Source organism: Chlorocebus sabaeus, chromosome 3 (genome assembly GCF_047675955.1).
Source record: "Chlorocebus sabaeus isolate Y175 chromosome 3, mChlSab1.0.hap1, whole genome shotgun sequence".
Classification (NCBI taxonomy): Eukaryota; Metazoa; Chordata; class Mammalia; order Primates; family Cercopithecidae; genus Chlorocebus; species Chlorocebus sabaeus.
The window spans coordinates 15,277,980-15,302,416 of record NC_132906.1 but is presented as its reverse complement, the minus strand read 5'-3'; the positions used below and the strand labels follow the sequence as shown (position 1 = coordinate 15,302,416).

Sequence of the window (24,437 nt, the reverse complement as noted above, 5' to 3'; positions counted from 1 at the left end):
GAGCAACATAGCAAGACTCCATCTCTAAAAAAAAATGTTTTTTAGTTTTCCAGGTTTGGTGGTGTGCTCTATAGCCCTAGCTACTCAGGAGGCTGGAGCAGGGTAATCACTTGGGCCCAGGAGTTCGAGGTTACAGTGAACTATAATCACAACACCGCACTCTAGCCTGAGTGACAGAGCAAGACCCTGTCTCTAAAAACAAAAGTGAAAACAACAACAACAACAAAACAGAGGAGACAAACAGAAAACAATAAAATAATAGACTGTAATCCAATCATGTCAATAATTACATTAAATATTAGTGATCTAAAACACTATAATTAAAATGCAGAGATCGTTAACATAGAAGCAAGACTATTATATGCTGCTCCCAAGAGAAGCACTTTAAATAGAAAGACACTGCTACATTGAAAATAGATGAATGAAAAAGGATATACCATACATACAGTAAGCATAAAAAGGATATACCATACATACAGTAAGCATAAAAAAGCTGGTGTGGTTATATTCATACCAGATAAACTTCAAGCCACAGGATATTAGAAGTGATAAGGGATACTTTGTTATGAGAAAAAAGAACAATTGATCAGGTAGACATTATTATAAATGTGCATAGACCTAAGAACAGAGTTTCAAAATACATCAGGCAAAAGTGGACAGAATGAAAATAAACAATAGACTATTTTACACTCAGAGTATTACATTTAAGACTCTTTTCTTACCAATTAATACAACAGCTAGACTTTTAAAAATCAGTAGACTTAGAAGATTTTAACATTATCAACTCCCATGATCTAATTGAAATTCATAGGACACCATTTATAGAACTGAAAAACACACTTCTTTTCAAGTGAAAAGAAGTACATTTTTCAAGACTGACCATATGTTGGGCCATAAAACAAGTTTAAATGAATTTAAATGTATTAAAATCATACAAAGCACACTGTGTGAAACAAATCAGAAGTAAATCAGTGGGAATAATCTATTTCAGAGGAAATCACAAATATTTGGAAATTAAACAGCACACATAAATTATTTACGGATCAAAAAAGACATATGAGGGAAATTAGAGACTATTTTAAATTGAATGAGCTAAAGCAACTCATAGAGGGAAACATAGGTTTTTTGTGGTGGTGGTTGTCTATTCTCTTGAGACAGGGTCTCACTCTGTTGCCCAGACTGGAGTGTGGTGGCATGATCAAGCTTATTGCATCCTTGACTTCCTGGGTTCCAACAATCCTCTTGCCTCAGCCCCCCAAGTAGCTGGAACTACAGGCACGTGCCACCATACCTGGATAATTTTTTATTTTATTTTTTGTAGAGATGGAAACTCACTGTGCTGTCCAGGCTGGTCTGGAACTCCCGGGTTCAAGTAATCCTCACACCTTGGCCTTCCAAAGTGGTGGAATTACCAGCGTCAGCCACCATACTCAGCTGAAAAATAGATTTAAGTGCCTATATTCAGAAAGAAAAAAAATCTAAAATCAGTGACCTTACATTCCACTTTGAGAAGTTACAGAAAGAAGAGTAAATTAAATACTGTAGATAAAAGGAAGGAAATAATAAAGACAGGAGAGCATAACTTTATTTTAAAAAAGTAGAAAACAGGCAATAAAGAAAAGTAACAAAAGCAAGTGCTAGTTCTTTGAAAAGATTAACTTCAGTAAACTCTTAGCTGGACTGATCAAGTGAAAAGAGAAAGAACACCTCATCACCAATATCAGAAATAAAAACCAAGTTATCACTACATGGTCTACAGACATTATAAGATAATAAATGAAGGGCCCCAAACCAGTTCCTAAAATCTTATTTTGCCTTTGGGAACTCATAAATAGACAGAAATCTAGTAATATTCAGTAGAGCAAATAGGGATTATTCCATAAATCTTTTGCTAAATCACAAGCAAAGTGATTATTCTATGTGCCTAAACTTTAAGCCATGAAATTCAATTATAAAGATGTTTGAACCGAAATATTGAGGTATTAGAGTAGAAAAAAATCTTTACTTTTTTATTTTTTAGGTGAGAAAATCATGAAGCAAGAAAATAAAAATCTTTTTCTTCTTCTTCTTTTTTTTTTTTTTTTGAGACGGAGTCTCACTCTGTCGCCCAGTCTGGAGTGCAGTGGCCAGATCTCGGCTCACTGCAAGCTCCGCCTCCCGGGTTCATGCCATTCTCCCGCCTCAGCCTCCCAAGTAGCTGGGACTACAGGCGCCCACCACCACGTCTGGCTAATTTTTTGTATTTTTATAGATCCGGGTTTCACCGTGTTAGCCAGGATGGTCTCGATCTGCTGACCTCGTGATCCGCCCACCTCAGCCTCCCAAAGTGCTGGGATTATAGGTGTGAGCCACCGCGCCCGGCCTTTTTCTTCTTTTTAAGTTTCTGTAGTCTATGGAAAGTCATTAAGACACAGGTTACCTTCTGCACTATGGTTCACTATAAAGTTCAAAAGGAGTTCACAGGAGAACTGTGGTACATGTGCACGTTAAGCACATTCTGTAACAAGACCTTAATTGCAGGAAGGGATTATAATGTTCCAAGCAAAACTTCCCTAGATATATAAGTGTGAAGTTTCATGCAAAGGGAAAAAATCCTGGAAAAAAATCAATCAAATAAAACTATAAATCTATATGCAGTTAGTATTAAGTGAAGAAAAATTTCGGAGTACTCGACTTATAACCATTGCTTTGACTTGTGCTATACTGTATACCGTCAGTGTACTGCTAAGAAAGGCATATGACCATATTCATGAAAAAACACAAATATATACCTAATAGTTGTCTAATAGATATAGTTGTCTAAAACACATTCATGAAAAAACACAAAAATAGTTGTCTAACCTGGGAAGGTAGCAAAAATTATTATTCTTATTTATGGCCTTATTTCCATGATAGTTCAAATTTCATAAAACAAAGTATAATAATAGTAATTCTTTAGGTCTTTATTTTGGTTTTGCTTTTGCTTTGTGGGAGCTTGGTTCTTATTGCAAAGTTGCTATATTGGCTTCCTGTAGTCATCATAAACAGGAACTGTTTAATGCATATTACACCCTCAAAGAAAAAAATATTCGGTAGGTGAATTTGGACATAATTTAGCATAGCTAAGTGAGCAACTACAAAATTATTATTTTTTTGCTCTCAAAGAATGAGAATTTAAATGAAATAGATATTTAAACTATACTTTATATTTCATTAATATACAAATGAAATATTAAATACATGGAATATATTTAAAATAGATAGCTCTGTTAAAAAGGGATACTAGAGGAATTTCCATGTTTCAGGAATAATAGGAAAGGTCATAGTGGAGGCTGAAGCCATGGGGCCCACAGAAAAGAGTGAGTAGATGCAGAAAATGGATTCAGATGTTCCAAGGCCCACACAGAAATGGCTGGTGAACATAACAGTATTGTTGCAAAAGACAAGAATAAAGCTGAGTGCCAGATTGTTCTCCTAACAGTTAAAAACTTGAATTAACCTTATTGGAAAATTCAGAATACAACCACAATGTGCCACTCTCCTGTGATCGTGGAAGAAAAGAGAGGCAGCTATGAGAATACCTTAGCTAAGATGATATGTGAGCAGGACATTATAACTAATTCCACTTATAAGGATAAAGCCTATAAGCCTCTAATTGAGAGGCTTGGTTTGTCTCCGTTCGACCTGGAGGTTCTTAGTAAGGCAACTGAAAAACCACACAAAATAAGGCGTTTGCATGGGAGAAAAGCTCCAGTGCAAAGAAAGATTTCAGACAAAAGTGATAAATGCATGAGATAATGCTTAATTAGGAGAGGTAGCCAGCTCATATAACAAATAGAAGAATTCATACCAAAGGAGATAGAATGATAACATTTATTCTATAAGGCTTATAAAAATATATGCTGGAGGTGCTCATAGAGATTTTTGAAAAGCTCATAGAATTCTTCCAATAAGAAGAAAAGGTTATGTAGCAAGAGCAAGCAGATACACTTTTAAAAACTGGAAGTCTTAAAATTGTTTGTTTGTTTCTGACAGAGACTCGCTCTGTCGCCCAGGCTGGAGTGCAGTGGTGTGATCTCGGCTCACTGCAACCTCCGTCTCCTGGGTCCAAGCAATTCTTCTGCTTCAGCCTCCTAAGTAGCTGGGATTACAGGCATCTGCCACCGCGCTTGGCTAATTTTTGTATTTTTAGTAGAGATGAGATTTCACCATGTTGGCCAGGCTGGTCTCAAATTCCTGACCTCAGGTGATCCGCCATCCTTGGCCTCCCAAAGTGCTGGGATTACAAGCATAAGCTACTGCGCCTGGCCAAAAATGTTAGTAATTTTTTTTAAAAGATAAGATATAAGATGAACAGTGGATTGAAGAGACAACTACCTAACAAAAAAACAGAATAGAAGAATATAGCACTGACAAGAGATAGAAAATAGAATATAAACTAAGACATATGACGGGAGATTGAAAAGTTTAATATTTAATAGAAAACCCAGAAAACTATAAAAGTGAAAACGGCAAAAGGAAGTATCTGAAGAGATAAAGGCTGAGGGTTATCTATAAGTGAAAAAGGATATAAGTTGTTAGATTATAAGGAGTCACTGATTACAGGACATAAGAGAAAAAGAAGGAGAAATCATGGTCAGTAAGAGAGTAAAGGTAAAATAGTAAAATGAGTCCAAACATTTTAGTAATTAAAACTAATGCAAGTGGGCCAAACTCATTAAAATTAAAAGACTCTCCAATTGATTTAAAAAATCCTGCTTTATGAGGCAAGAAGACACTGTCTTAGTCATTTTTATGCTCCTGTTACAGAATACCTGAGACTATGTAATGTAGAGTGAGAAGAAATGTATTGGCTCACTTTCTGGAGGCTGAGAAGTCCAATATCAATATTCCAGTGTCTGGCGAGGGCCTTCTTAGATGGCAAGACAGAACAAGAGAGGGCTGAATTCATCTTCTTATAATGATACCAATCCCACCCTTGAGGGTAGAACCCTCATGGTCTCATCCCCTTTTAAAGGTCTCACCTCTTAAGACTGTTACAATGGCAATGACATTTCAACACGAGTTTGGCAAGGGACAGACGTTCAAGCCACAGTGAACCTCCCAACAAATTGAAAATCAAGAGATGAAAAAGATATAACAGGGAAATACTAACCAAAGGAAGCTCACGTAAATAACTTAATACTTGTCCAAATAGAACTCAAAGGAAATGGGACCAAAGACACTTTGTACTAATAAATGACGAATCCATCAAGAACACATTATATTTCTGAATAACCTTGCCACAAAATACGTAAAGCAAAAACTGATAAATCACAGAGAAATGAGGAAATCAATAATAATTGTAAAATATTTAACACACTTTTTTTTGGGAAACAAAAGGCCAAGCAGACAAAAATAGTCAGAATGGATTAGATTTGAACGGCACTGTTAACAATAGATATATAGAACTCTCTACCCGAGAAATAGAGAATGTACGTTTTTCTCAAGAACACATGAAACATTTATAAAAATTGACCAGACTCTGTACCCAAGGAAGATTCAACAAATTGCAAACACAATATCATTCAGACAACATTCTCTGATAACAGTACAATGAAATTAGAAATCAATTTTAAAGAGAATGTTCAGAACTCCAATTATTAATTCATGACTTAGGTATGAAATATTTAGGCGCAAACAACCAAAATGCATATTAATGATTCACAGGATGCAGACAATGCAGTGCTTAAATGGAAATCTTCTCTCTATGTACATGTATTTATTAGAAAACAAGAAGTCTTGAAAAGAAATGAGCTATGCTTTCAACTCAAGGAATTAAAGAAAATTAAGAATTAAACCTAAGTAAATTATAATAAAAGAAATAGAAATTTAAAAACACAAATATAGTTAATAAAAAAGAACAAGAAAATAAAAGTACTCAACATAAGAAAAGCTATTTGAAAAGATGTATAAAATAGTCAAACTTCTGTCAAAACTGATCAGGAAAGATAGAGAAAAGTTAATGTAAACAATTTACAACAACAAAGTAACAGAATTACAGATACAATAGACTTTAAATTATAAGAGATTATTATAAATGAATGCCAATGACTTTGTAAACTTAAATAACATTAAAACTGGAAATAACATTAAATAACATTAAATAACATTTAAAAACTGGAAAAATATAAACTGAAAAATTTATTTAAGAAGTAGAAAACCTAAATAAATAAAAAAGCTCTTTGATTTTGAAAATATCCTGTGTAAAAATACACTCAGGTGATTTTTATGGGTGAATTTTGTTAAGCCTGCAAGAAAATCATTGTGCATGATTAGAATGCATAATATAAAAAAACTGTATTCACAATAACAAAAAAAAGTAACAGAAGTGTGTCTATTAAAAGATGTACAAGAACGTTATGAAATATTTTTAACCATTAGATTGAAATATCTAAAATTCCTCTTTTGTAGGTCAAAAATTATCAAGTATTGGTAATTTTATAAGATTCAATCTAATATATTGATGGAAATAAGAGAAATTCTAAATAAATGGGGTAGTATACTTTGTTTATAGATACAAAGACTTAATATCATAAAGATGTCAGCTCTCCAAAAATTGATTTACTAATTCCAATCAATATTATTCCAGAAAATTGTATGGTACATTCTTTGATATCTGATTCTAAAATCCTGTGAAATATTATTAAGTATTCAAAAATAAACAAGATAAATTAAGAAAAAGAGGAGCAGGATTTTCCCTGCCAGATATGAAACTCACTGCACAACTATAGTGATTAAAACTGAAAATTAATTCAAGATGGATTAGAGACTTAAATGTTAGACCTAATACCATAAAAATCCTAGAGGAAAACCTAGGTAGTACCATTCAGGACATAGGCATGGGCAAAGACTTCATGTCTAAAACACCAAAAGCAACGGCAGCAAAAGCCAAAATTGACAAATGGGATCTCATTAAACTAAAGAGCTTCTGCACAGCAAAAGAAACTACCATCAGAGTGAACAGGCAACCTACAGAATGGGAGAAAATTTTTGCAATCTACTCATCTGACAAAGGGCTAATATCCAGAACCTACAAAGAACTCAAACAAATTTACAAGAAAAAAACAAACAACCCCATCCAAAAGTGGGCAAAGGATATGAACAGACATTTCTCAAAAGAAGACATTCATACAGCCAACAGACACATGAAAAAATGCTCATCATCACTGGCCATCAGAGAAATGCAAATCAAAACCACAATGAGATACCATCTCACACCAGTTAGAATGGCGATCATTCAAAAGTCAGGAAACAACAGGTGCTGGAGAGGATGTGGAGAAATAGGAACACTTTTACACTGTTGGTGGGATTGTAAACTAGTTCAACCATTATGGAAAACAGTATGGCGATTCCTCAAGGATCTAGAACTAGATGTACCATATGACCCAGCCATCCCATTACTGGGTATATACCCAAAGGATTATAAATTATGCTGCTATAAAGACACATGCACACGTATGTTTATTGCAGCACTATTCACAATAGCAAAGACTTGGAATCAACCCAAATGTCCATCAGTGACAGACTGGATTAAGAAAATGTGGCACATATACACCATGGAATACTATGCAGCCATAAAAAAGGATGAGTTTGTGTCCTTTGTAGGGACATGGATGCAGCTGGAAACCATCATTCTCAGCAAACTATCACAAGAACAGAAAACCAAACACCGCATGTTCTCACTCATAGGCGGGAACTGAACAATGAGATCACTTGGACTCGGGAAGGGGAACATCACACACCGGGGCCTATCATGGGGAGGGGGGAGGGGGGAGGGATTGCATTGGGAGTTATACCTGATGTAAATGACGAGTTGATGGGTGCAGCACACCAACATGGCACAAGTATACATATGTAGCAAACCTGCACGTTGTGCACATGTACCCTACAACTTGAAGTTTAATAATAATAAATAAATTTAAAAAAAAAAAAACTGTAATACAGATGCAGAAACAAACAGATCAAAATAAGCCATCAGAAAGGTCAGAAACAGACCCAATTATGTATGAAAACTTTGAATGTAACAGAAATGGCATTAAACCTCAAAGAACACTGGGCATGGTGGCTTGCACCTGTAATCTCAGCTACTTGGAAGGCTGAGGTAGGAGGATCACTTGAGGCCAGGAATTCAAGACCAGCCTGGGCAACACAGCACAACTCCGACTCTAAAAAAGATTTTTTAAAATATTAGCTGGGCATGGTGGCATGTGTCTGTAGTCCCAGCTACTTTGGAGGCTGAGGCAGCTGGATCATTTGAGCCCAAGAGTTCAAGGCTGCAGTGAGCTACGATCATGCCACTGCACTCCAGCCTGGGCAACAGAACAAGACTCCATCAGAAAACAAAACAAAACAAAGCAAAAACTCAGTTGCAGAAAGATTAATCATTCAATTAATGGTATTGGGACAACTAGATCCTATATGGAAAAAATACGCTTAAATATACTACATTAATAGTAATTCAAGAAGGATTTAAAAAAATCTACCTATGAAAATATTTTAACTATTAAAGAAAACACGCATATGTGTGTGTGTGTGTGTGTGTGCAAAATCTTTACACAATTGAGATAGGGAGGAATTCTTCAGCAAGACAATTCATAAACAAAAATATTAAACCTTTTTCAATATCAAAATTACAGACACCTATATATGAGATGCCATCATTAAAATTAAGCAGTAAGCTAAGACAATAGAGTAAAGGTACATGTTTACTTCCACTACCTCTCTAAACCTCACTAAAATAACATTTGAAGGATAAAAAAATGTAGAAAACTCACAAGTTCAAAGAAAGAAGGAGAGAAGAACACAGTGGCAATGTCTTGATGTCACAGGAAGGCTCAGGATTTGGTAGTACCAGATACCAAAAGCAGAGGGAAAATTAAGAGCCAAAATATGAGACTGATTAAAACTCTATTTCAGGAACAAGTAGATCCTCATAATTTATTTGCTGTTAGTAGCTGGGAAAAGGCTTCTTCATCCTGGCGGAAGATAAGAGGTTTAGCCCTTTAGAGAAGGTGAGTCAAAAGGTCTCCTGACTAAGGGGCACAAGACACATGGAAGGAGAAGGTACAAAACTGGAAATGAGAATAAGTAAAAGGTCACACTCTGCAATATGAGCAGTTCCTTCCTGCCTTTGCTTCTAGCAACCAGGTTTATATCTTCAAAGCAGAAATTGGAAAGTTCTTCCCTAGAGGTTCTGACTTGCTAAAAAAAGATCTAAAGGTACCGACTTCAGTGTTTCCCAGAGTGAAATAACCTCACCAAATCACCTGCACACTTACCCATTTATTCAAAGTTCCCCAACAGCTTTGGGTACCCCAATCTTAAAAATGACCAGAGAGTCAATGACCACTAACCAAGGAAAGTTTCCAACATGAAAAACAGAAATTATTTTCTCCTCTCTCCACCACAGTAATTGACAAAAACTAGAAAAGGAAATTAAAGACAGAGGCAAGACTGTAGAAGAAAGCCACAAACAACAAAAGTCACAAACTAAATAAAAGTATTGCAACCACAAAGCAGAATCAAAATGCTTTAAGAAAAGAATATTTGGGGAACAAAAAAAGAGCACTTGAAAATTTAAAAATGCGGTAACAGAAATGAGAAGTTAAATAGAAGGTTTGAAAGATAAGAAAGATGAAATTTCACAGAAGGTCAAAAGGAGATAAATAATAGATTTTAAAAATGGAAAAATACAAGTCAAGGCCAATCCAGAAGGTCTAACATCTGCTTAACAGTAATTCCAGAAATAGAAGGGAAAAATGGATGAGGAGGAAATTATTACAGAAATAATTAAAGAAAATGATCTAGATCTTGAAGGTATGTGTCCTCAGACTGATAGAGCCCAGTATGATGGCAGAATGAAGATCCACCCCAAGACATAGCATCATAAAATTTCAGCCCTGGGCTAAAGAGAAACTTCCAAAAGGAAAAAGACAAAACAAAACCAAAAAAAGGTCATATACAAAGGAAAACAGCAACACTGGAACACTTTAACACATAAGCAATTTTTTAAACATTCTGGGGTAATCAATTTTTAAATTAGAATCTATACCAAGCCAAATATTCAAACAAGGTAAAGTTAGAATGGATGCATATTCAGACATGCAGAAATACCAAACACTTTATCTCCTTTGTCTGCTTCTAAGAATGCATTTGGGGAATATGCTCTGTGGAAGTGAGAGAATAAAACAAAAAAATAAAATCTTTGTGGCCTATGAAACAAGAAATCCAACCAAGGAGGGAGATGAAAGGAGATCTTGGGATGAAAAGGTGTGGTGGACTTAGGGAAAAATGCAATCAGAATAAAAAGACAGACAATGAAAAAATAATTTTCCAGAAGAAGAAATTGGTTAGACATCTGGTGTGCTTGAATGTTTTGAAAGGAGTTTTGTTTTGTTTTTTCGTTGCTTCTAGGGAAAAAATAATTGAAGAAGGATAGTTACATGCAAATTTTGGGAGTTGTCTGGGTATAGATGGTTTGACTGTGTCTCCACCCAAATCTCATCTTGAATTGTAGCTCCCATAATTCCTACGTATCATGGGAGGGTCCCAGTGAATGGTAATTGAATCATGGGGCCAGGTTTTTCCTATGCTTTTCTCGTGATAGTGGATAAGTCTCAGGGGATCTGATGCTTTTATAAAGGGCAGTTCCCCTGCACACTTTCAGTTGCCTGTTGCCATGTAAGACACGCCTTTGCTCCTCCTTTGCCTTCTGCCATAATTGTGAGGCCTCCCCAGCCATGTGGAACTGTGAGTTCATTAAACCTCTTTTTCTTTATAAATTGCCCAGTCTCTGGTATTTCTTCATAGCAGCATGAAAATACCAATGGCTGTGAAGCCATGAAACTGTGGGATCACTTAGAGAATGATTGTAGAGAAAGGAGAAAAGAAAATGAGCCCTGGACATTCAAATTTTTAGAGGTTGGGGAGACCCAGAAACAGCAGCCAGTTAAACAAGAACAGAACTAAGAGTGAGGGATATTTTGGAAGCCAAATGAAGAAGGTATTCAGGAAGGAAAAAGTGATTCACATCGTGAATTATTCAAATCAAGTAAGTAAAATGAAGACTGGAAATTGATGACTGGATCTGGCAACAAAGAGCTGCCATTGATGAGAGCTGTTTGATGGAATCATGAGGATGAAAACCTAAAATGGGTACATGAGAAAGTGGAAGAGGAATCAGAGACCAACATGTATACACAGCTTAAAGAGCTGTAAATGAGAACAGGGGAATGTGGTGGGAGCTAGGGAAGAGAGATGGGTGGAGGAGCGTGTTTTAAGATAGAAATGTAAGCACATTTGAATACTATAGGGAACAATCCAAAGGAGAAGGAAAATTTGATGATACAGGAAAGACAAAGGATTCATTACTGGATTCTTAATGAAGCACAAATGGGTGGATCCAGTGCTTAAGATGAGGCTTGGTCTTAAATAGGAGCACAGTAATTCATCTATAGTAACTGAAGGGAAAGCCTAGTATGTGTTTGGATATTATTTAGGGACACATTTAATTATATAAAACTGTTAAATATTGACTCAAATAAATACATAAAATTTATGATAATAGGAGTCTGAAGCAAGGATAGGACTGGCATTGGGGTGGGGTCAAAAAGAAGAATTTCTTTGATCTTATTGATTCAATGTTTTATTTTATTTTTAAAAGACAAAGCAAGGAATATAATTTTAAAATATTTTTTTTCCTGCTCCTGTTTATTAGGTTTCAGGTGGTATCTCAAACACTTATACAGCTTTTCTTCTCCAAGCCCAATAACTATAAGTCTCAAAATTTTTGTGCTACCGATTATTTTTAGATAGTTTATCAATAGCCAGGTGTCTTATCCATTCTATGCCTGAGCTGGCTATGGATCTTTAGCTGTATTGGGATGTAAAGAGAACCAGATATTTTAAGAAAAGCACAAGCAAATTCTGTTTCAATGCAGATGGAAGGAAGGCACATAACCAAGAACAAACACAATTTGGCATCAACCTTAAGAATAATGTCAGGATGGCTAACACAGCCCTTGCTCTCAAAGGAGGTTGATGACAACAGCAAAGCATTTGTTTTTAAGCCATGTCAAAACTACAACAGAGAAATGGATCTGTCACCTTGCGGGAGAAGGGGGAAGAATTGTTGCTGCAAGTGTTTATTTATATGCTTGTACCTCGCCTTCTTCCATAAAAGATCTGAAATAACTTAAAAAGACAGTAAAGAAAGATCTTTTTAAAAGTGAGAAAATGAAGGGAAATCAGGATAAGATATAGAAGATGAAGCTAGCCATATAGAAAGTACCAAAGTACTTATGCTATGATCCTATTCACTTCACTAGACATGGGTCTTAAATTAGTTTCTAAATGACAAGCATAATCTATTACTAAGTTCTCAGAACCCATGAGATAAGACAGACCCTTTGCTTGGAAGTACCACTGTTGGTGTCCTAAGACTAGTGATAAATTTCTGCTGTGCATCTTCACAATGACAGCATTGAGAGCTTTCAAGGTAAATACAAGGTTGAAATGGCACCCCAAATTTTTACTCCTCCAATATCTAACACAATAAGCAAAACATAGTAAAATCTAACAACAAAATTCCAATACCCAAGGAATAGGGGAAAACCTAGTGCAATACACTTTAAAATCTGGCAGCTTAGGAAAGATATGAAAGATTTTGGAGCAGAATGGGGAAAGGCACCAAAGCTAAGTTCCTAACTTGCCCTTTTTTCCAGATTGTGTTGAAAGGTTGACAAAATTCTAAGATTACGCAGGAATCCCCCAAATCTGGAGAGATGCAGAATGAGCATATATCCTTTTTTTCTTCCTGTCTTAAATGAGGAATGATAGAAGTACTAGCTAAAGACAAACAGCAAAAAACTATATAAAGCTGACTCTAATGGAAAGGAAGGCATTCGCGCCTCACAGGATGAAAAGACTGAGGACATCCTCCTTGGAAATCAGATACATCCTCAGATTAGGTGGAGCAAACTGGTATAGGACTTCTAAATAAATTTCAAAGGAGAGTACAGACCATAGTTTCTCTTTCCACCATTTCCTCAAGCTATAGAAAGATGAGAATATAATGTGTTAAGCCCTCAACTAGATTACAGATAGAAAATATTCCAGTCTTGGGTTAAGTTTAAAGTGAGATAAGAGCAATAAAATGCCTAGACAGAATCAGTCTAAAAAGAGCTGGATGAAAAGGAACAGCAAAGCAATATGCAAAATTGCCATGTCAATTGCTACAATGTACACACACACACACCCCAAAAGACCTATAGAAGAAAATGTAAGTTGAGAAACAGAAGGAAATATAACCAATTGCTTCATGCTGTAGAATAACTTAATGAAAACATATTTAATACGATAAGAACTGAAAGATAAGATTGTTCTGAAAGATAAGATTGTTAAAGCAACTGAATGAGATGAAAGAAGCAATTATAAAACTAAGGGAAAAACACAGTATTAAAATGACTAATAAATGAAATTAAAACAGTAAAGAAGAGAAAAGACTCCATTAAAATAAAATCCTAACAGTAGAGGAAGGCTTGAGATTATCGCAATAAATTAAGATGAAAAATACAGAGTCAAAAAAGTAGAAAGAAGCTAGTAGATATGGAAGACAGACAAAAGGATCTTACATAAAGACAATTGTAACCTTGAATTAGAGAGCCCCCAAAATGGAACAAAAATGTATTCAGAGATAACATACAAGATAACTTCCCCAAATGAAAAATTTACAGACTGAAAGATTACTAGGTTCTGGAAAATTTTGATATAGAATGTTCAACAGTGATACATATTGTAGTCAAGCTACTAAATTTTAAGGATAAAGAAAAAACTCTTAATGTCTGGATTCAGGAAGAAAGAAATCACCCTATAAGGTGAGATTATTTGGGCTGGCCTTAGACTTTTTCATAGGGAGGACAGTGAAATGGTTTATATTAAGACATGATGAAACTGCTGTGACCAAAGAGTATAATAGCAAGTGAATACGTCATTCAAGTATAAAAGAGCCAAGCAGACTTTCCCAGAGACAAAGAGCTCAGAACTTAGTACACAGAGGCTTTTCTTGTAAAAACAACTTGTTAAGAAATCCACACAATGAAAAGACTCAAAATGAAGAACTCAGGGGTGGAGAGACCATGGAGGGAAGGAGCTGGTGATGAGCACTGAATTTGATTAATTGTTGAATGATTACTCAACAACTATGGGAATTATGTTTCTAAGCAGAATGTAAATATTATCAACCTGAACAAGGTGAAATACAATAGAAACAAAATTGGAGAGGGGCAGGGAGATGGAAAAAAGTACAGAGGAATGGATGGATTGCATACCGTTCAGGTAATCCGTCACAAATACTGCTTCTCTCAACCATACTTTTGAGAAGCACTGGGTTTGGCCAACTGTGGGACTTTACTCCCTGACAAATAGCTGGAAATCAAATCCACAAGTACAGATCCATTGGCTTTCATATTTAACAAGGTAAAGGGATCCATAAGCTTTTAGAATTGTCATGGTTAATCTGAGTTAGTCAATTTCCAAAGGAAGGCAGAATCACTCACTTCCTGTTTTTACCTTCATGGTCTCCAGAGAGCAAAGGGGAATTCAGATTGGAAGCATATCCCATAAGAAAATTGTAGTTCAACATAATGGAGGGGTGAGGGTAGTAGAAAAGAACTTGGTCGCTTAAAAGAAGCATTCCTTCCCATTTTTACAGCCAGACAAAGGACATCCCAGGGCTCTGAAGGAACCAGAGATGTGACGTCAGTATTCCAAGACCTGATGGTGAAATCAAGGAGAACGGGCAAGGGCCTAGACACTGGAGCTGGAGAAATGTCATCTTACTTTGCAAAAGATGAAGTGGTTGAATTCAGAATACAGACTAACAAGCTTGAGGTCTGGAAAAATTATTGAAGGGATTGTCAAATGGCATATAGACTTTCAGGAGTAAGGAAACAAATTTTATAATAATTTACATGTTTATCCAATTTGATCCTCATAATAATCCTGTAATGTATGCATTTTTCTTACCACAGTGTGAAAACTGCGTCAGAGAAAAATAAGTACTTGTTCAAGGTCACATAGTTAATAGATGCCAGAACTAGGATTTAAATCTTGGACTTTACTTGCTGCCCCATTTGTAAAAGAATGTAATCGTCACTGTTCCGTGAAACGGCCTTCATGAAAAGAGACCCTCAAATGCAGAAGGAGCCAAGAAACCAAAGAACAAGTCAGACAAATTTAGTTTGTAAGTGGCTCATTGTGGGGACTTATCAACGAAAGCATGGTTTTGGGCAGCCGCAAGACAGGTAGATCTCTGCACTGTTACCCCAGACTCAAGGCTTATATACCATAGGGAAAGGGTACACATGCTCCAGCTGGACAATTAAAGTCAACCCGCCGGAAAAGGAAAGAATGCTTTGTGTGCTAAGCCCTGTAATTGGTGCAATAACATCAAGGTTGCTTTGGTCTAACGGCAGGATATATGGTGAGTACATATTCTTACACTAAGGACAGTAAATACAGTAGGAATTAGGAGACATTTCCTGGAGTGGGTTAATCAGAAGTCAACATGGGAGATTAGCATCCAAGATGGAGTTACTTTTGTCTCCACAATCACCAATGGTAGATGCAGTTTTACCAAGGTATAATATGTTTGGTCAAACTAGCTTTACTTTCTGTTTTGGTAATGTTCTAAGTATAGGAGTCTGCCAGAGACCTAGTACACCCTGGATTGGTTAGATGTTTGACCAAGTCTCAGGATATTCTAATTTATGAAGTAATGGAAAGACATCAAAGTGTCATATAATTATGCTTAAAAATCTTTACCCTAAAAATATTAGTAGCACTGGCCGGGCGCGGTGGCTCAAGCCTGTAATCCCAGCACTTTGAGAGGCCGAGATGGGTGGATCACAAGGTCAGGAGATCGAGACCATCCTGGCTAACACGGTGAAACCCCGTCTCTACTAAAAAATACAAAAAAAACTAGCCGGGTGAGGTGGCGGGCGCTTGTAGTCCCAGCTACTCGGGAGGCTGAGGCAGGAGAATGGCGTGGACCCGGGAGGTGGAGCTTGCAGTGAGCTGAGATCCGGCCACTGCACTCCAGCCTGGGTGACAGAGCGAGACGCTCTCTCAAAAAAAAAAAAAAAAAAAAAAAAAAAATATATATATATATATATATATTAGTAGCACTGTGCAATCTATTAAATAAAAAAGTTCTCTAAAGTCACAGACCATATTTTATATATTTTTTGTTTGTTTCTGTTTTCCTTGTCATGGTTTCTTTTTATTTTTTCATTTTCTGTTTTTTGTTTTTGTGTCTTTGTTTTGGTTTTTGAGACAGGGTCTCACTCTGTCACCCAGGCTGGAATGCAGTGGTGCAGTCACGGCCCATTGCAGCCTCAACCTCCTGGGCTCAAGCCATCCTCCCACCTCAGTCTCCCAAGTGGCTGGGACCACAGGCAAGTGCCACCACACCTGGATACTTTGTTGACTTTTGTGGAGATGAGATCTCCTTATGTTACCCAGGCTGGTCTTGAAATTGTGGGCTCAAGCAATCCTCCTGCCTTGGCCTCCCAAAGTGCTGGATTACAGGCATGAGCCTCCATGTCTGGCCTCCTTGAGATGGTTTCTGGTACACAGTAACCACTTAGATACATTTGGTGGAAAAGCTCATGAAGTTGGAGGGCAAACTATAGAGGCAAGCTACAGAGCTCTGTTCTATTAGACATTTTTTTTCAGTGACTTGATAAAGACATAGAAAACATGCTTTGCAAGCTTGGAGATGACAGAAAGCTGGAAGAAAAAGTGAATCTGATTGATGATAAAATCAAGATTCCAAATAGTCTTGACAGGTTGGAATGATAAGCAAAAACCAAATGTTCTTTTCTGTATTTACCTTTAAAAGCTCAACAGCCTAAGTACAGAATGAGGAGATGTGGTTTGGCAACATTCTGTGCAAAAACGATATGAGGGTTTTGCTTGCCCATAACTTAAGCCAACAATTTAATATAGTTGCTAAAATTAAAAAATCTTGATTGCATTAATAGGATGGTGGTATCCAAATCACAGAAAACAATAATCCTACTGAGTCTTGCACTGGTCTGGTCACACCTGAAATACTGCTTGCAACTTTGGACACCCTAGTTAAGACAGAGACTAACAAGACAGGGTGGCCAAGAAGGGGAGAAGTGTATTTCAAGGGACCATTTAAAGAACCAGGGGACTTTTGGCCTGTAGACATTTGAAGGGGATACACATTAGCTGTCTTTGAACGTTTAAGGGGTAATCATTGATATACAAACAGAAGACAAGATTTGCTCCGTGCAGTTCCAAAGAGAGAAAGCAAAGGGTAAGCAGATTTCAGCTTATGAGGAAGGAAATCATGGGCTAACTTTCAGAGGAAGCTCTGAAGTTTTCACTTTAGTGTACATGACTGCCTGTAGGGGATTTCTTTACAGAAAACAAGGATAATCAGAAATATCCCCGAGATATTCCTTCAGAGACTTTATACTACACTCAGATTCTGGGCTAGAGAGGAACCTGGTTTCAAATGAGCAGAATCATCAGTGGTTCTCATTTGCCCTCCCCATTGGCCCACCAGGAATTTCTGTACCCACCAAGAACTTCCTTCTTGCCACCTATTTTCACCTACAAACAAATCTCTTTCATGAGGGCAAGGTTATTTCATTCCTGTATCTAACATAAATACAACCAGATTCTGTTCCCCCTTCATTCAAGTCCCAAGAGTGAGGACTGCTAAAAGAAATGGTCATGGAAAGTATTAGATAAATATATATTTTTTCTCTTGAAATCACTAGCATGGAGCAAATCTTACTTCATGAATGTCAGTTCCTCCAGGGTAGGAAACAGGTTGCTCACATAGATAGTCCTTTTATTCTCTGAATAACTCTGGCTGTTTAAATATGAGGAATAACAAATGTGATTTTTGCTCATCTCTTGCAAAAAGTCAAACAGACCACTTATTTCTCTAATGGCAAATATATTCAACTATGATTTCTTCCTTTTTGATGCAGAATCAGTTGAATTTTTTCACATAAGTTGCTGGCCTGGTATGGTGGTTCACACCTGTAATCCCAGCACTTTGGGAGGCCAAGGCAGGTGGATCACTTGAGGTCAGGAGTTCAAGATCAGCCTGGCCAACATGGTGAAACCCCTTCTCTACTGAAAATACAGAAATTACCTGGGTGTGGTGGCAGGTGCCTTTAATCCCAACTACTCGGGAGGCTGAGGCAGGAGAATCGCTTGAACCCGGGAAGTGGAGGTTGCAATGAGCTGAGATAGTGCCGCTGCACTCCAGCCTAGGCAACAGAGCAAGACACCTTCTCAAAAACAACAAAAAAGTTGCTAATAACTCATCACCATGACTGGAAACACTCACCATGTGCTATTAGAGCCCCGGCTTTCATTCAGCAGGCATCTCTAAAAATGAATGTGTAACTGTCATTGATAATCAAATAGGTGATTAGACTGCACATTTCTTGAGAAGCAGAAAAAAAAATCCTAATTCATGAGATCTGCCATTTTATTTAGGGACATTACATATTCCACAAAAGGCTCTTAAAATGTTCTTACAGTGCATTTCCTCAGCAGCCAATGACTCTACTCTGCCTCCTAGCCCTTTATCTTTCCTCTGATCACTTCCACCCACCATTCTCCACTCACAAAACAGACTGTGTCTGAGATTCTGCCCTGTTCACATTTTTTCTTTTTTTGAGCCCTTAGTATGTGGCAGACCTTTACTTGCTTGGGCTCCAACTTAGAGTTCTTAGAATAGGGCCTATAAACATATTTGTGAAATGGGTTCTCTCCTTGGAAATACAATATGTACTATGGAAGTGAAAAAAATGTCTAGATTGTGGTTGGATGAGCTGTTTATAATCCAGCAGCAGCTTGAGGTTGGGCTGGATCCCAACACTGCTATATGAGTTGCACTGTGTCTGCATTTCTCTCTGTAGGGAGAAAGCGGGGCCAGAATCAATATTCATGCGCCCTTGCTTTGGTTTCTTGATAGGTAGAAATCTGTTCTCTCTTAATCAGCATTCCTTCCCCAGGCTCTGTCAGCTCTTTAGTAGGACCGGAGATTGAATTCCCTGATATCCATGATCTTTTTCTAGGTTAAAATTGCTATTCACATCTGTCAGCTTTTGCTTACAAAATGATCTTTCACCTCCCTTGAAAGAAACCCATTATTTCGAGACAAGGTGCCTATCACCTTGAAGAAAATATTTCAACCTACCAAGGAAATCAGAGAAAGAAAGGATGTTGCAGGAACATAAGTGGGGCAAGATGGTTTTAATAAAAAGTCACTAACAACTTTGGTCACTGCAAAGGACTTCTGGAGTCCAAATATTATTTCAGAATATTTCCACCTAAATTCGAGATAAAACTTGCGTTTCATTAAAGAAAAGAACGAACTTGTATATTCTTGTGTACTGTGTGTTTCTTTAGTAAAAAGCAGTCCTGTATTAACAAACTTGGTGTTTTACCTTTGCTGCAGTCACCATGGTGCCTTGACTCTTGCTTCAGCAGAAGACATGTCCCAGTGAATTATTAAAAATTGATGTATAATATGCATATGGTAGTGCGTAAAATGCATTGATGTTAAAGGTACAGTATAATGATTTTTTTACGTATGCATACAGTTATATAACTCTACCCAGAGCAAAGATACAGAATTCCTCCAGCATCCCAGAAGGGTTTTCTGTGTCTCTTTCCAGAGTATAGCCCTCCAAAGGTAACCACTATTCTGATTTCTATTATTATTGGTTAGTTTTGCCAATTCTTAAACTAAAGAGAATCATACAGAATTTTTGGTGTCTGGTTCTTCTGCTTAACATAATATCTATGAGATTCATCCCTGTTGTTATGCATACACATTTTACCTATTGGCATTACTATGTGGTATTTCATTGTATGAATATACCACAACTTACTTATTCATTCTCCTGTGGATTTGCATTTGGATTATTTTCAGTTTTTTGTTATTACAAATAAAACTACAGCAAACATTCTTGTATCTGCCTTTTGATGAACACAACCCTGATTTCTCTGCATATATACTAGTGGTAAAATTGCTGGTTTATAAGATAGGCAATGTTTAGTTTTGATGGAAAATTTCAAACAGATTTTCAAAGTAGTTGTGCCATTTTAGAAGTCCCACCAGTTGTTCCACATCCTCGCCAAAACTTGTCAGGCACTTAAATTCTGGCCATTTTGGTGGGTGAATAGTGGCATCTCATTGTAATTTTAGCTTGCATTTCCCTGATGAATAATGACATGGAGCATATTTTTATATGCATATTGGACATTTGGATATTCTTTTGTTAAGTGGCTATTAAAGTCATTAGCCCATTTACAGAAAACAAATCAACAGTAATGAGATATAATTTGCATATAATAAAACCCACTCATTTTAAGTGCACAGTTTGATGAGCTTTAACAAACATACACTTATCTAGCTGCCACCACAATCAAGATATAGAACATTTCCATCACCCTAAAACAGTCCCTTCTGTTTGCAGTCAACATCCATATCCACAGCTCCAAGCCAACACTGATCTTCTGTCAATATAGAAGTTTTGCTTATTCTAGAATTTTATATAAATATAATAACGTAGTATTCAGTCTTCTGTGTCTGGATTCTGTCACTTACCATAACGTTTTTGAGGTTCATCTACGTTTTTGGGCATATCAATAGTTCATTCATTTTTATTGCTGAGTGGTAGTCCATTGTGTGGCTGTATCACAATTTGTTTAGCAATTCATCTGTTGATAAATATTTAGGTTGTTTTCAATTTTTTGCCATTATGAATAACAGCTGAAGAAAGCTGTTATGAGCATTTGTGTAGATATCTCTTGGTATATGCATGTTTTTAATCCTCTTAGGTAAATACCCAGGAGTGAAATTGCTGAAACAGTGTCATATGGTAGGTATTCAAATTTTTAAAGAAACTCCAAGCTGTTTTCAAAAGTGGTTTTCACATTTTAAATCCCAATGAGCAGTATATGAGAGTGCCAATCCCACAACATCTTCACCAATGCTTGATGTGGTCAGTTGTCTTCATTTTAGCCTTTCTAGTATGCAATTGTAACTCATTTTGGTTTAAATAAAAAAAATCTTTTTAACTTTAATGAGAGTCTTGCTGAACCATCCTAATTCTAATAGTCACCTCTCCCCATCCTAATGTGTAATAGCTACCATTCAAGTCCCTAGACATTTGGTATTCTTTGATGTGAATCTCTGACACCATGATACAGACTACATTTGTTTTTATTTAGTTTTAAAAATAGGACATAGTGCTAAAGAAGTTGAAGTTTTAAAAATTACATCAGTCACACCTCAATTCCTTTTGAATTTAAAGCTCAGGAAACATCTGAGAATGCACTTTTAGACATTAATTTTATTTCAGTCTTTAGTGCTACACATGAAAAAGGAACTTTCACTGTGAAAACCAGAGAGTCTCGGCGTTTTCTTAGAGCACCTACCATTCCCGGGAAGCTCCATTCAGTCCACAGATTGAATGCTTACATTATGAATGTGTTTAGTCCAATTCTGTCTGTACTTTGTTTCTGACTTGCATTAATATTTATTGTGTTTAATGAAAGCTAATTATCACTTCTTGAGAGCCCATTGAAAATAGCATTATTATATCCAGAGAATTTTCATGAAGCTCTGGGAAGTAACTTGATGTGCTTGCAGGTTCTTTCATCAAAATATTATCCAGGTCTGCAAGTACAAGAACAGCTTGAATACTCAGTCATCAGTTCCTGCGAGAGGTGTTCCTTCAAAGAATGAGGCTTAGCAGAGTGAAAAAGTAAGAAAGTGTAAATGTAACACTTCCTCTGTAATTAAAATAGGAAAAAGTACTTTGATAATCTAATAACTTAAGAGGTAGGTAATCAAGTTGTTTCTTCTCAATTTTGCAATAAGAAAATATGAATAGTAAGCAACTCCTTTCAAGAGGTATGGAAAGCAATTGGAAGGGCTCATGGAACCATAGTATTTATGACTCTCAGATGAGAGATTTGACTTGTAAATATTAATTATTACCTGAGAGAGTTAATTTTATGTGTCAACTTGACTGGGTCAGAGGATGCCCAGATATTTGGCCAAACACTATTCTGGGTGTGTGTGTGAGGGTATTTCTGGATGAGATTAGCATTTAAAGTGGTAGAGCCAGTAAAGCAGATTGGCTTACCTCATGGAGGTGGTTCTCATCCAGTGATTTGAAGGCCTGAATAGAACAAAAAGGGTGACCCTCCCCCAAGTAAGAGAGAACTCCTCTTGGCTGGCAGCTCTTAGACTTTTGATTTACATTGGAATGAAGCCATCAGTTCTCCTGGATCTCCAGCTTGCTGACTCACTGCAGATCTTAGGACTTACCAACCTTTATAAACATCCTGTGGACCAATTCCTTATAACAAATAATTATCAGTCACATCCTATTGGTTCCATTTCTCTGAAAACCCTGACCAATACTTCACCTTCGAGCAAAAAGAGGAGGTGCCAAGTGGTGCCAGAGTGTGCTTTAACCCGTCCTGGTCCTCCAGTCTTTTAAAACAAGCCTGGGTTTCCTTGAATCAGCCCTAGGATGGCATGGGCACACATATTCCAGGAAACGCAATAATCGGGTCTAATGTGTTTCTTTTTCTGTTCAAGTCTTATAAACGTTGTCCTCAACTCTAAACTGATCTTTCAAGCGGTCAGAACAAATAAAATAGCTGTCTCTGGATTATTTGGTTGGGAACCCTGGGTCCAAAAAGATTCTTTATCATAAACAGGTGGGAATTGAAGTGGAAAATTCTTTATCTACAACATGGAACTGTTTTGGGGGGAGTTTTAGTTATTTCTGGCAGATAAAATGGCATGACCTGCTGGCTAGAGGACAAGTTGATTTAAAGTACAAAGTTGTTCAGAAGTATGTTTTGTCTTGGCAGGTTATTTTCCTTGTAGATAAGCTTTCTTTAATATTTATTTATTCTTTCAGTGAACCATATTTAGTACATGCAAGGTTGGACTGAGGCAAAAGTGTACCCTAAGAAGGCTAACAATTGGGTGCCTTTAAAAACCTGTAGGCTTTAAATATTTGGTTAACACTTATTTAGGGGGCTGGGGCAAATTGCTTTTCCATTCCTAAACAGAGGTATATAAAATGTATAGAACATAACATGTTAACTTATTTGAAGTTATCTTTCATTTTATAATTTTCCTATTGCTCATAGTTGAATAATAAAAGAGGCTAATATCTCCAGAGTGCTTATTATATGCTGGGTACTGATTTATTTATATTGTTTATCTAATCTCATGCTCGTGACAATCTTGTGTGGTAAGCACTACTATTATCCCAAATTTCCAAATAATGAAACTGACACTTAGGTTTAATAAACATACCCAAGTGTCCGGGCGCAGTGGCTCACGCCTGTAATCCCAACACTTTGGGAGGCCGAGACCGGAGGATCATGAGGTCAGGAGATCGAGACAATCCTGGCTAACATGGTGAAACCCCGTCTCTACTAAAAATACAAAAAATTAGCCAGGTGCGGTGGCGGGCGCCTGTAGTCCCAGCTACACGGGAGGCTGAGGCAGGAGAATGGCGTGAACCGGAGAGGTGGAGCTTGCAGTGAGCCGAGATGGCACCACTGCACTCCAGCCTGGGCGACAGAGCAAGACTACGTCTCAAAATAAATAAATAAATAAATAAACATACCCAAATACACAAATGGCTCCCACAAAGCAATAGAAATGGGATTTGAATGCTGCAGGTCAGACTATAGAGCCCATGCCCTTCATCACTAGAACTCCATGTGCTTCTGTAGCACTAATCTCTCACATTCACTGAGTGTGGCGATCACATGTCCACAGGTACAAAATCTTGTTCAAACTATGTTTACAAGTTCTTCCTGGCTCTTTTGCCAATAAAACTCTTCCATTTTCTTTTGCTAGCTTTCAAATCAAAGAATACCTGGAGAGGCATATTAAAAGTTTTCCTGTTAGATGTTAAAATAAATACTTCATCTCCAGTAACAAGTTCTATTTGGTATCAGAATTTTGCTGATTGCAGCTACATACATGAGTCAACTGTCAGCATGCTGGTCTCAGGACTGGTGGTGTTGCTTACACTACCAGTGTGTTATATACAATGCAACTTGCACAGAAGTAGGTCAACCAACGAGGAGTATTATTATTTCTACTGCATTATTATTGCTACTACTGTTATTTCTGTTATTATTGTTTCATCCATGAGATGCTATCTAGTTTAAAGGGAATAACACGGTTTATATCTCAACAGAAACATGAATTAACAGACACCATTTGAATATAATGTTTTGGCACCCCTTTTAAATTGGCACCCCAGCAAGCTTGACCCACTGGTCATGTGTGTATATTGTGTGTATGCATC

At 37.0% G+C, this 24,437-nt stretch overlaps 1 long non-coding RNA gene across 1 annotated transcript in view; it reads right to left on the bottom strand.

Moving 5' to 3' along the window:
• Positions 1–259: 259 nt before the first annotated feature.
• Positions 260–24,437, bottom strand: part of LOC140711447 (uncharacterized) — a 43,359-nt gene continuing 19,181 nt past the window's right edge. Inside the window, exon 3 of the long non-coding RNA XR_012092658.1 lies at positions 260–1,455. This is a non-coding gene — a long non-coding RNA (uncharacterized lncRNA). The remainder of the gene's footprint in view (positions 1,456–24,437) is intronic.